This window comes from Anabrus simplex, chromosome 2 (genome assembly GCF_040414725.1).
Source record: "Anabrus simplex isolate iqAnaSimp1 chromosome 2, ASM4041472v1, whole genome shotgun sequence".
Lineage (NCBI taxonomy): Eukaryota > Metazoa > Arthropoda > Insecta > Orthoptera > Tettigoniidae > Anabrus > Anabrus simplex.
Genome location: NC_090266.1, coordinates 72,841,301 through 72,854,293, shown reverse-complemented (window position 1 = coordinate 72,854,293; position 12,993 = coordinate 72,841,301). Strand labels below are relative to the sequence as shown.

Below are 12,993 nucleotides of genomic sequence, written 5' to 3'. Positions count from 1 at the left end.
GTTACAAAACGTTGCAAAGTTTGGGCGAGGTTGACTTGGGAGAAAGGAGATAATCTGCTCAACTAAGTGGTATGTAATACCAATATAGCTGGTCTGTCATGGGACATGGTATGTTCCAAGCTGTCATTGGAGAGATAGCGTGGAATGACATTAGTAGACGAATAAGTTTGAGTGGTGTTTTTAAAAGTAGGAAAGATCACAGTATGAAGATAAAGTTGGAATTTTAGAGGACAAATTTGGGCAAATATTTGTTTATAGGAAGGGGAGTTACGGACTGGAATAACTTACCAAGGATGATGTTCAATAAATTTCCAATTTCTATGCAATCATTTAAGAAAAGGCTAGGAAAACAACAGATAGGGAATCTGTCACCTGTGCGACTCCCCTAAATGCAAATCAGTAGTGATTGAATTGTGACTGGTTTTATGTATATAACTAAAGTAGTTCCTTTTTTTTTTTTTTTTTTTTTTTAAGCATTCACTCCCTGGAATCTGTATTAACAATAAATTTTATGGGAAAAGGTAGGAAATTATATAAAAGTAGCAGAGGTAATAATAATGCTATACAGTCACAATCCCTTTAACTGCTCTCTCAAGAGGTTCTGGAATGTTAAAGTGTTACCCTGAAAAGAAATTCTTTAAGATATCAATGAATTTAGCGATATGGGTCTTTTTCATTTCAGCACTCGTGCTAACCAACTACATCAATATTTGAACCCATAACCTTAAGCACAAGAGACAAATGGCTAACAACCTGCACTACTTAGCCAGTACTACCAAATACTGTATAGCGCCAATACTGGACACACAGTGTTAAAGAAGCATCAGCTACTACTAGCGCTGCAAGAGGTCTAATCTAATGCACAGTTGGTGCTCAGAAGGATTGGTGCCCTTAAGTTTACTAGCAGATGCTTTTAGATTTTTATAATGAGCTGTAAAGCTGGAACACTGCGTTGGTATATTTTTGCAAGAAGTATCAATTGCAGCAAGTGTCTTCTTCATATTTCCAAGAGATAAGGTTATGTAAGTAATGGTAGAATAAAAATTCTTCCTTATAAAACTTTTCAGCTCTAGTTTTATATATCTGTTAATAATGATATTTGTTTGTGGTGTCGACCTCTAGAGATCGTTTGCCACTACTTGCACCATATGATATGAACTTGCATGTAATTGGAATTGCGGAAGTGTAAAGTGTTTAATGTGAGGAAAGGAACGTTAAGGACGACACAAACACCCAGTCCGCAGGCCAGGGATATTAATCGTTTACAATTAAAAACCCGACCTGGCCGGGAATCGAACCTGGGGCCACCGGGTGACAGACGGACGTGTTGCCTCCTACATCGCGGGGCCGGACTAGTTTAATATAAAACTAGTGTCCAAAAGTTAAGCATAAGTTACGAGTAAGCAGGGCAACAGGAAATAGACCGCGAAACGCACGACATATGCACCTACCAAACTTACATGTTCGCTTTGTATAGGAAAGGAGTATTCTCTGTTTTGAATAGCAGTGTAACCGCAAGGTAAACACAGCCAGTGCCTGTGCCTCATATTCCCTCAGTCGTGTTTGCACCGTTATAGTGTGCGGGGTGTAGCCTCGTGGTGAACATGACAACATAATGGAACAATGACGCCATTGGACCCCGTTTTGCAGGCTAGAATACTCATATGCCTGGAAGCAGGCCAGACACAGACTGAAGTCGCCATATCGTTGAATGTGTCACAAGTGTCATTTCCAGGCTTTGGAGACGATTTAGAGACACAGGAGATGTTAGTCGTAGGCCAGTACCAGGTCAACCAAGGGTAACCACCCCATAGCAGGACTGATATCTGGCCTTAACCGCCCGATGAAATCTTAGTGCACCTGCAAGACAATTGTTTGTGGAGCTTGCAGCCGTCTCAGGGGTTGCCGTTTCCCAGCAAACTGTGTACCGGAGACTCAGAACAGCAGGGCTGTTTGCCCGACGTCCAGCGGTGTGCATCCCGCTCACTCCAGCACAGAGATGAGCCTATTTACTGTGGAGCCGTCAACATCGAAACTGGACCATGAATGAATGGAGGCATGTGGTCTTCACAGATGAATTCCGCTTCAGTTTGCAGAACGATTCCCATTGCTACATTAATCTGGAGAGGACCGGGTAGCCGATACAACCACAGGAACATCGTGGAACTGGACCAGTATGGTGGTGGCGGCATCATGTGTGGGGCGGCATCATGTTGAATGGCCGTACGGACCTGTACATCTTCATGAGTGGTCCGAGGAACACTGGCTCGGAGATACAGCGATGAGGTACTGAGACCACATGTTTGACTCTTCAGAGGTGCGGTTGGTCCAGACTTCCTCTTAATGGACGATAATACCCGACTGCACCGCGCTGCTCTGGTGGATGAATTTCTGGCTGGTGAAGACATTGACATCCCATGGACTGGCCAGTGAGGTCTGCGGATCTGAATCCTATAGAACATGCCTGGGATGCATTGGGGAGGCGAATTGCATCCCATCAGCCTCCACCAAGGACCCTCCAAGACCTTCGCATTGCCCTTTTGGAAGAATGGTATCGACTGTCACACGAGCTCTTGGACCATCTGATAGAGAGCATGCCATGTCGCTGTGAAGCATGTGTGGCCGTTAGGGGTAACCATACACCCTATTAACAGCATATTTTATTATGGAAGACATTGCCAAGTTTTGTTAGTTGTTGTCAAAGGTGTACCTTAGCTATCAGAACCTTTCTAACACTGGTTTTTTGGAGAAGTTGTGTGACATATGGTGTGTGAGTCAGCTTCCGTTTGTTCAGCAATCCGTCTGACATTCTTATCAGGCGGTATGCCCTTGTTTAGTGATTATGCTTAACTTTTGGACACTAGTGTAGTTCTAAAGATTGGACTATCTATTGTTGTTATAATCTTGTATTCCAATCTTGTTGTTCTACTGAGCGGGTTCCTTTAAGCCAAGTTGCAGATTTATACACTTTATTCAAATGATACTGTCTTGAGAAACTGATGAACAATAATATTTTTGCAAAACATTTCCATTCATTGTATTTTAGGAATCTGAATTTAACCAGCCATTGGTAAGACGCATTTTTATCATTCATTTACAGTCCATTTAATACCACACGTAATGTTCAACTTACCAATATGGTATCAATTCATGGTAATAGCTTGAAGAACAAAGCAGTTCCTGCTCTGAATTTATCTGGAAGGAAGATGGTTTCCAGCACAGAAGACCTAGTCCAAAGACGAGAATGGCAAAATCGAAGACTATTCTTTACATGAAACAGATCATTTTGTATGCAGTAGAATATTGTAATGCTCCGTGGTAAGAAAATAATCAAGTGCGGTGTTTCTCCGCTAGAAGCCTAAGATTTGAGTGCATTTTTGCCTGCGGGGGGGAGGGGGGGTGTGATAAAATTGAAAAATTAGTTGAATTATTTGTATGAATATATATACAAAAAATCTAAAGATGTTATAAACATGAAAACTTGTATTTGGAAACTTCTTTAAAATTAAAGAAACACGCATTTGGGGGGAATCAACTTGGTACGGGTGATAAAAACGGAGATGAATTCCTTTCATGAGGATACATATATCTAAAAACCTGAAGATGTTACACTCACGAAAATTCGTATTTGGAAGTTCTTTTAAAGAGGCGGGTACTGTTTATTTTTGGAAAATTCACTTAAGTGGGGACTGTGAAAGGAAGTGAAAAAATTGAATTCTTTTTCTGGAGAAACTTATATCTCAAAACTGAAGGTTACAGGCGTGGAAATTGGTATTTGGAATCTCCTTGAAAAATAAATACGCATTTTTTTGGATGGGGTGAAACCAACATAACGGGCGGCGGTGGAGTGAAAAAGGAGTTGAATTCTTTTCATGAAGATACTTATATCTCAAAATCTGAAGATGTTAGAGGCGTGAACATTTGTATTTGAAATCTTCTTTCGAAGTAAAGAAACGTGCTTTTTTGTTTTCGGAAAATCCACTTAAGGGGGTGAATGAATTGAAAAATTAGTTGAATTCTTTGTTTGAGGATTCTTATATCTCAAAAGCTAAAGATGTCAAAGATTTTCACGATTTTATGCTAAGTTTTTAACATTTAAAGACCGAACATTACTACCTACTGGCCATGGGTACCGTAAAGTGGGGTAACTTCGGCCATACAGGGTAACTTCGGCCACTGACGAATAGCGATACTTATTTTCTCCTACCTCCTAAACTGAAAAAGATAAACCACTTGCAACAACTGAAATGCATGTACAATAGAATGTTCTATCAAAACTCGGTAGTCCAAAGAACACTGGCGGTCCCATTTTTGAGTCAATCCATTTTTTTCGCAGCCCCGACTATTGTCTTATCTGGTAACAGCAGAAAACAAACTGTTCTCTAGCCCCAGCATTCGATTCTCCATTCCAGTGGTTTATGGGGTCAAAATGTAAGTATGTCTGGTAACTGATCAACCTAATTTGATGCATTTTATTCAAATAGGTTCTTCAGGGAATAGTTTTGTGATGAAAGTTGTCCACTTCCGGGGTAACTTCGGCCATGCCAAGAACGTACAGGAAAACATTACGCGGCTGCGGGTTTTGTAATTACAAGCCTGTTTACTTCAGGAATGCTTTAGAAGAGATTAATAAAGCCACAATAACAATAAACGGGGAAGTTTATCCCGACAGGGAGGAGAAAGACGGTTCCAATTTTCAATGATAAAATAGACGGAAATCAGTTGACATGGACGAGGCGCAATTAAGAACTTGATTGACGGCCCAGATATTTTCTAATTTAGAAGACAGTGTATTATGAGAATAGTCTACAAGATTGCTTCTTTTTCGATCTCCTTTTCCCTCCATACTATTGGGCTTTATGATTTTCGTACTTTTTATTTATTATCTTTTGTACCATTACGAATAATTATGCAATGCAACACGTAATTTGTAATATCATACAATGCTTGTATGCTTAAGCTAAATTAAATAGTTTCTTCTTTGTGAAAAATGCGAATTTGATCACTATACTTCTGTTTCACCACAAATCGTTTTAATTTGTTTGTGATTGTTGATACTGAGCTTTTTGCAGGCTTTTAAAAAACATTCACAGTGGCCGAAGTAACACTACATCGAAGAAAACTTCGTTTTAAGAGATATTTTTATGGCGGCCGAAGTTACCCCAAAACATGGGGTAACTCCGGCCACTCTTTCGATAATCATAATTCATTACTGAATAACAATTAGAATTATGTTCATATTTAGAAATGAAGAACAAACATGGCAGAACTTATATTATATTTTTCAGAAAATTAGAGGGAATATTTCACATTTTAATTTAAAAAACATACGAGAAAGTGGCCGAAGTTACCCCGTTTTACGGTACATACTGCAAGGCGCAAGTACAACTTGCAGAACCGTAGGTCGGTAATGTCTATGAGGTTGAGCCAGAGGTACTCCTGAAGCCTGTGGTAATGTGATGGGGAGGGCCCACATAAAATAAACGGTGGTACTGCATGAATTATTTTTCGTTTTCGTTTGGTGAAGAAAATTTCAAGCTTTAATGTTCAACATACGTTCAGTGTATTAGATGTACCAGCAATTCTTAACTGGGGCTAATAGCTTTACACTCATATGTGATGTGGATTGCCATAGTTGAATATATATACGATTTTTCACGATTTTACGCTAAGCTTTTAACATTCAAAGACCGAACATTACTACCTACTGGCCATGGGTACGTACTGCAAGGTGCAAGTACAACTTGGATGTGTAATACCACAAACATGGTTTACAAAGAATTTCTGGGATAAATGAAACTCAATTTTTGGGTGAGTTTTTATACTTTAGGAATTTTCAGATTATGTCTTAGTTCAATGCCAAGGAATGTTTACTTTGATCAAATTACGAAATCCACATGAGCGAATAATTTAGTTTTATATATATAGATAGATAACTTGTCCTGACTGACTAACTGATTCATCATCGCCAAGCCAAAACTATTGGACATGAAGAAACGAAAACTGGGGATACATTCATATTACAGTGTAGGTCATACTAAAGAACTATTTTGGATATTCCTTCGCTAAAGGGGTAAAAATGGGGGGTGAATTTTAAAATTGAATGTATCTATATCTCGAAAAGTTAACAGTTCACAGATGTTAAAATTGGTATTTGGAATCTCCTTTAAAAGTAAAGAAACAAATATTTTTTGTGTTTGGAAAATCCCTTTAAGGGAGTGAGAAAAAGGTGAAAAACTTGTTAAATACCTTTTACGAGGATAACTGATGTTATAGACATGAAAGTTGGTATTTGGAATTTCCATTAAAAATTAAGAAACACATACGTTTTTGTGTTTGGAAAATCCACTTAAGGGGGCTGAACAGGTGTGACAAATGGGATGAATTATAAAAATGAGCATATCAACAGTATACCAGTATCTCAAAAACATAACATGTTACAGACATGTAAACTGGTCCTTGGAATCTCCTGTAAAACTAAAGAAAAACACATAATTTGTTTTTTGAAAATCCACTTATGGGGAGGAGAAAAGGGGGTGAATTAAAATGAGAACATCTATAGTATATCTCAAAAACCTAACATGTTACAGACGTGAAAATTGGTATTTGGAATCTCCTTTAAAAATAAATACATATTTTTTTGTTTTTGGAAAAAACACTTAAGGGGGGAGGTTGGGGGGGTAAGAAGGACTGAGAAGGGAGTTAAAATGTTAAATGAGGATACTTATATCTCAAAAACTGAAGACGTTACAGATGTGAAAATTGATATTTGGGATCTCCTTTAAAAATAAGAAAACACATCTTTTTTGTTTTTGGAGAATCCACTTAAGGGGGTTTGTACTAAGATGTCTGGAAAAGGGGTTAATTTCTTTTATGAGGATACTTATATTTCAAAAACTGGAGAAGATGTTACAGGCATGAAAATTTGTGTTTGGAATCTTCCTTATAAGTAAAAAACATGTATATTTTTGTTTTCAGAAAATCAACTTAGGGGGTGGGGGATGAAAAGAAGTGAAGAAGGAGTTGAATTATTTTTATGAAGATACTCATATATTAAATACGTGAAGATGTTACAGACATGAAAATTTGTATTTGGAATTTAAAAAAAAATAAAGTGACACATACTATTTTGTTTTCAAAAAATCCACTTGAGAGAGGGTGGGGGGCAGCGGTGAAAGAATTGGAAAAATAGCTGAATTCTTTGTATGAGGATACTTATATCTCAACAACTAAAGTTGTCACAGACATGAAAATTGGTATTTAGAACCTCATTTAAGAATAAAGAAACATGTACTTCTCTTCTCAGAAAAGCCACTTAAGGTGGAATGGGGAGAGGTTGAAGGAGTGGAATTCTTTTTATGAGGATACTTGTATCTCAAAAACAAAAAATGTTACAGTTGTGATAATTGGTATTTGGAATCTCCTTTATAAATTTAAAAAACAAGTATTTTTGTTTCTGGAAAGGCCACTGAAGGGAGCATGGAAGGGGGGCGGGGGAGGGGTGAGGAAGGAGTCAATTTATTTTTATGAGGATACTTATATCTCAAAAACTGAAGATGTTACAGTTGTGAAAATTGGTATTTGGAATCTCCTTTATAAATAAATAAACATGTTTTTTTTTTTCTTCATTAAATCCATTTAAGGGTGGTTGAAAACAAGTGAAAAATGAGTTGAATTCTTTTCATGAGGATACTTATATCTCAAAAACTGGAGATTTTACAGACGTGAAATTTGGTATTCATAATCTCCTTTAAAGGTAACGAAACACAGAACAATACAACCCTAAGGGGTTTGACTGGAGCGGGGGTAGCTGATGACAACAATACTCATTTCTCGCAAACCGTGTGATGGTTGTCCTACACGTCTTAGATTTTAAATAACAATTGGTCTTAAAATACACCCCTGAGGTTTTTTGACCAGGATGGTAAGTCCTGAAAACATAAATATTCATCTCTCTGAAACTTATGAGGCTGTAATAGATTTGAAATAAAAAGTGGTCTTAAAACAATACACCCCTAAGGAGTTTTGATTTAGGGAGGGTGTGAGGACCGATGATAAAAATATCCATTCCTCTGAAATCGCATAACATACAAGGTTGTATTTTCACATGGTGATTACTCCTCACTGTCTTACATTTGAAATAAGATGTGGCCTTCAAACAATTCACCCCTAAGGGGTTTTAACTGTGCGGGGTGGTGGTGGTGGTGGTGGTGGGGGAGGGTGATGTCTGATGAAAAACATATTTATTTCTTTGAAACCGTTTGACATACGAGGTTGAAATTTCACATGATTGTTGTTCCTGTATATCTTAGATTGAAAATAAGAAGTGGTCTTGATACAATATGTTCCTAAAGGTTTTTGACTGGGGTTTGGGACCTGATGATAAAATACTAATTTGTCGGAAACCGTTTGGCGTACGAGTTTGAAACTTCACATGATGATTGCTCCTGTATGACTTACATTTTAACTAAGAAGTGTAATTAAAACAACGGACCCTTAATGGGTTTTAACTGGAGTGGAGGGGGAAGTTCTGCTGCCATAAATATTTATTTCTCTGTAATCATTTGTCATACGAGGTTAAATTTTCACATGATGTTTGCTCCTATACATCTCAGATTTTAAATAATAAGAGGTCTTAAAACAATATACCCCCTAGGGAATTTCGCTAGGGGGTGAAGACTTATGACAACATTATTCATCCCTCCAAACCGTTTGACATACTAATTTATAATTTTACAAGAACTTCAGATGTCGTATGTGTCAAATATCATACAGTATAATTTAAAATATTTCATGAATATAAGATTTGAGACTGTATAGAAGTTGAAGTTATAAATCTAAGTCTTCACAACAGCCAAGGTACTCAACCAATATCCGATTTCTCCTTTTTATTGCCAAACATATTTATTTGTAAAACTTAGGTGTTTAACTGAAATAATCTTAAACTTAGTACACGACTGGAGGAACATTTTCAAGACTGTGTACCATTAATGGTAGGCTACTACATATTCTTGCAAACACGGAATGTCTAATTTTTAAATATTTAAACCTCTCAAATTACTAATCAAATCCACAACCTTAATTCATATACAAGGCCTAAGTAATAATGGAGGTAATGGAGGTTTCATCTCGATTTTTATCAAAGATCGGTGCTATTCTATAAACATAAGATCCTTCCTTAGATTTTAAATAAACATTAACAATACAATAACCCCCCCCCCCTACAGGGTTTGACTGGGGGGGTGAGGAATGTTGATAAAAGATGCATTTGTATGAAACCATTTAAATTATGACAGATTACATATGATATCCCAGGTGTTGAATAACATAAGGTCTGAAATAAATTTAACCCCTCAGAGAGTTAACTCTTCGTGGGCGGAAACATATATATATGGTCAACGTTTCTTACGCTCTGGGCGAAAACATATATATGTATGTTCCATTCGAAAATCGCGGGCTTATTAGCCATGGAGCTACCGAAATATGCTCGGAGATAGCAGGAGCTGTTCTCTCAACTCTTTCGGTGAGGGAAATCCCTGCAGTATCTTGCTGAGTTTGTTCTCCTGTTTGTTGGAGTTACGTAATACATACATTCCGTGACAAAGTTTTCTCGTGTGCATACTTCTTGCGTATTTTCCCGGTTTTCCGGTAAAATGGCATTGCAAAAACAGATCAGTGATACAGACAGGGTGTCAATATTGGATGATACGGTCGAAGAATTGTCTGATTTTAGTGAATGTGAATCTGAGGACGAAAATTCTTTCTCGAGCTCGTCTGAGTGCAACAACGACATGAGTGACGCTGACACAGACAGCGACAGAGCGGACATCTGGACGGACGTGAGTAATAGCGACCCTGGGCCAACAAATATTATTCCCGTTCATAACATTGATCAAGGGCCAATATTACCATCACATTTTGATACTGATACGCCCCCTGTAGAATATTTTCATCTATATTTTGATGAGAAAATATTTGATGATATTCTCAGTGAAACTAAATTACATGGGGACAAAAGGAAAATACAAGCAACGCTGACCATAAAAAGAAAAGAAAAAAAAAAAAGAAAAGCAGAATGAGAAATTGGCATCACCCAACAATGCGTGACATTAAAGGCATTTATTGGAGTTTTGAGGATCCATCACATTGACACTTACAAATTCAGGGTATTATTTGTGTACAGCGTAGGTTCAACTGCTATGACTATATTCTGACAGATTGTTTTCACTTTTTAATGAACAAAGACAAAAAATTAAACCAAAATATCATTGAAAATAGTTTTATGTACATGTATTTCATAATCAAATAGCGAATATTTAAGATTAACTTAAATATTATATTTAAGTGGTCTGCCTATTCAATACATATGTAATTTATTATGTTTAGTACATGTTTATTCCCCTAAGGGATATCATCAGCTATAATAAACTACAATAACATATCAGAATACCAAAATTACAATATTAAATTGGAAAGACACATTAAAAACATTGTTGTATGATAGGACATTTAATATAAAATATTGGCAAACTTTGTTAAAGTTGCAAGTCATACAGTATAATCAATAAAACAGGTTGTATTGTTCATGAAACTCTTGATGGTAAAGTTCGTGGGAACTAACAGTTGTATTCATAAAAATCTTAAAATTATCGTTGTTGTAAACAAGAACTCTTGATTTAAAATATTTCTTGATGAAAGATCTATAAGATATTTGATGGACATTCCTTAATTTTTACATAAGATTGAACGCTTCAGGATTTAAAGTTAGAAAGAAACGTCAAACTTTAACGTGTCACACTCTCGGTGACACTCAGGTCGTTACCCCTAGGACACGCCCTCCCACTTCACCTCCACATTCCCCGCTCAACATAGCAACTACCAGTACTTGTTTTGAATCAGATACACACTTACCCCAGCAGAAGCAAGTCCTTTACCACACATCAGAGCCAATAACAAGGAAGTAACACGATTTAAATCATATTATATTATTTCATCTTCTAACTCTCTTTACTTACACTTAGTTTTTTCTTTTAATTTCAGACAGAATATTATTCAGTTCTACAAATAACTTTACTGCTTTGGCCCCGTGTTGACTTTAAATTATTATTATTATTATTGGAAACGCACACATGCCGTGCAGAATACCATTACATTACATTTACATTACATATACATTACATTTCTTTGCTATAAGCTACGATGGATTTCTGTCTATTCCTGCATTTTACAATATGGTATCTATCACAGAATTCCAAGCACAACTCACACACACATTCATTATTTGGTTCGTGAAATAATTTGTTACAGCACACCTTGTGGTGGAAACCATGGATCGCCAACCTCGTCGTCACATGTCGCATATCATGATTAGCTTCCATCCAGGTCCTGTCTTGCATAGCAGATGTTGCATAGAAGTCCTCCGGTATGTTGTTTTTCTTCTCATGCAGATCTTGTATAAGCTGTTTGAAGCTGGTACAAGCTGGAAGTATGAGCTCGCATCTCAGATCCTCTATTAGGAAGGTCTCCCTGGTAAGCTCATACACTAGCCTCGATCTTGCATTCTGCGGGACTCCTAAAATTCTCTTCAGGTATCTAGCCTTTACCTTATTATAATAGAGAAATAAAGAGACTAAGAAGGAGGTGCAGACTGGAAAGAAATAGAGTTAGAAATGGCTGTGGAAGTAAGGAGAAATTGAAGGAACTTACTAGAAAATTGAATCTAGCAAAGAAGACAGCTAAGGATAACATGATGGCAAGTATAATTGGCAGTCATACAAATTTTAGTGAAAAATGGAAGGGTATGTATAGGTATTTTAAGGCGGAAACAGGTTCCAAGAAGGACATTCAAGGAATAATTAATGAACAAGGGGAGTGTGTATGTGAGGATCTTCAAAAGGCAGAAGTATTCAGTCAGCAGTATGTAAAGATTGTTGGTTACAAGGATAATGTCGAGATAGAGGAAGAGACTAAGGCCAAAGAAGTAATAAAATTTACATATGATAACAATGACATTTACAATAAGATACAAAAGTTGAAAACTAGAAAAGCGGCTGGAATTGATCAGATTTCTGGGGATATACTAAAGACAATGGGTTGGAATGTAGTACCATATCTGAAGTACTTATTTGATTATTGTTTGGTCGAAGGAGCTATACCAGATGAATGGAGAGTTGCTATAGTAGCCCCTGTGTATAAAGGAAAGGGTGATAGACATAAAGCTGAAAATTACAGGCCAGTAAGTTTGACATGCATTGTATGTAAGCTTTGGGAAGGCATTCTTTCTGATTATATTAGACATGTTTGTGAAATTAATAACTGGTTCGATAGAAGGCAATTCGGTTTTAGGAAAGGTTATTCCACTGAAGCTCAACTTGTAGGATTCCAGCAAGATATAGCAGATATCTTGGATTCTGGAGGTCAAATGGACTGTATCACGATTGACCTGTCTAAAGCATTTGATAGGGTGGATCATGGGAGACTACTGGCAAAAATGAGTGCAATTGGACTAGACAAAAGAGTGACTGAATGGGTTGCTATATTTCTAGAAAATAGATCTCAGAGAGTTAGAGTAGGTGAAGCTTTGTCTGACCCTGTAATAGTTGAGAGGGGAGTTCCTCAGGGCAGTGTTATCGGACCTTTATGTTTTCTTATATATATAAATGATATGAGTAAAGGAGTGGAATCGGAGGTAAGGCTTTTTGCGGATGATGTTATTCTCTATAGAGTGATAAATAAGTTACAAGATTGTGAGCAACTGCAACGTGACCTTGAAAATGTTGTGAGATGGACAGCAGGCAATGGTATGTTGATAAACGGGGCTAAAAGTCAGGTTGTGAGTTTCACAAATAGGAAAAGTCCTCTCAGTTTTAATCACTGCATTGATGGGGTGAAAGTTCCTTTTGGGGATCATTGTAAGTATCTAGGTGTTAATATAAGGAAAGATCTTCACTGGGGTAATCACATAAATGGGATTGTAAATAAATGGTACCGATC

At 37.1% G+C, this 12,993-nt stretch overlaps 1 protein-coding gene across 1 annotated transcript in view; it reads right to left on the bottom strand.

The window, feature by feature from the left end:
* The window catches only part of Ae2 (Anion exchanger 2), a 237,331-nt gene that overhangs the window by 97,656 nt on the left and 126,682 nt on the right, over positions 1-12,993 (bottom strand). The window lies entirely within an intron of this gene.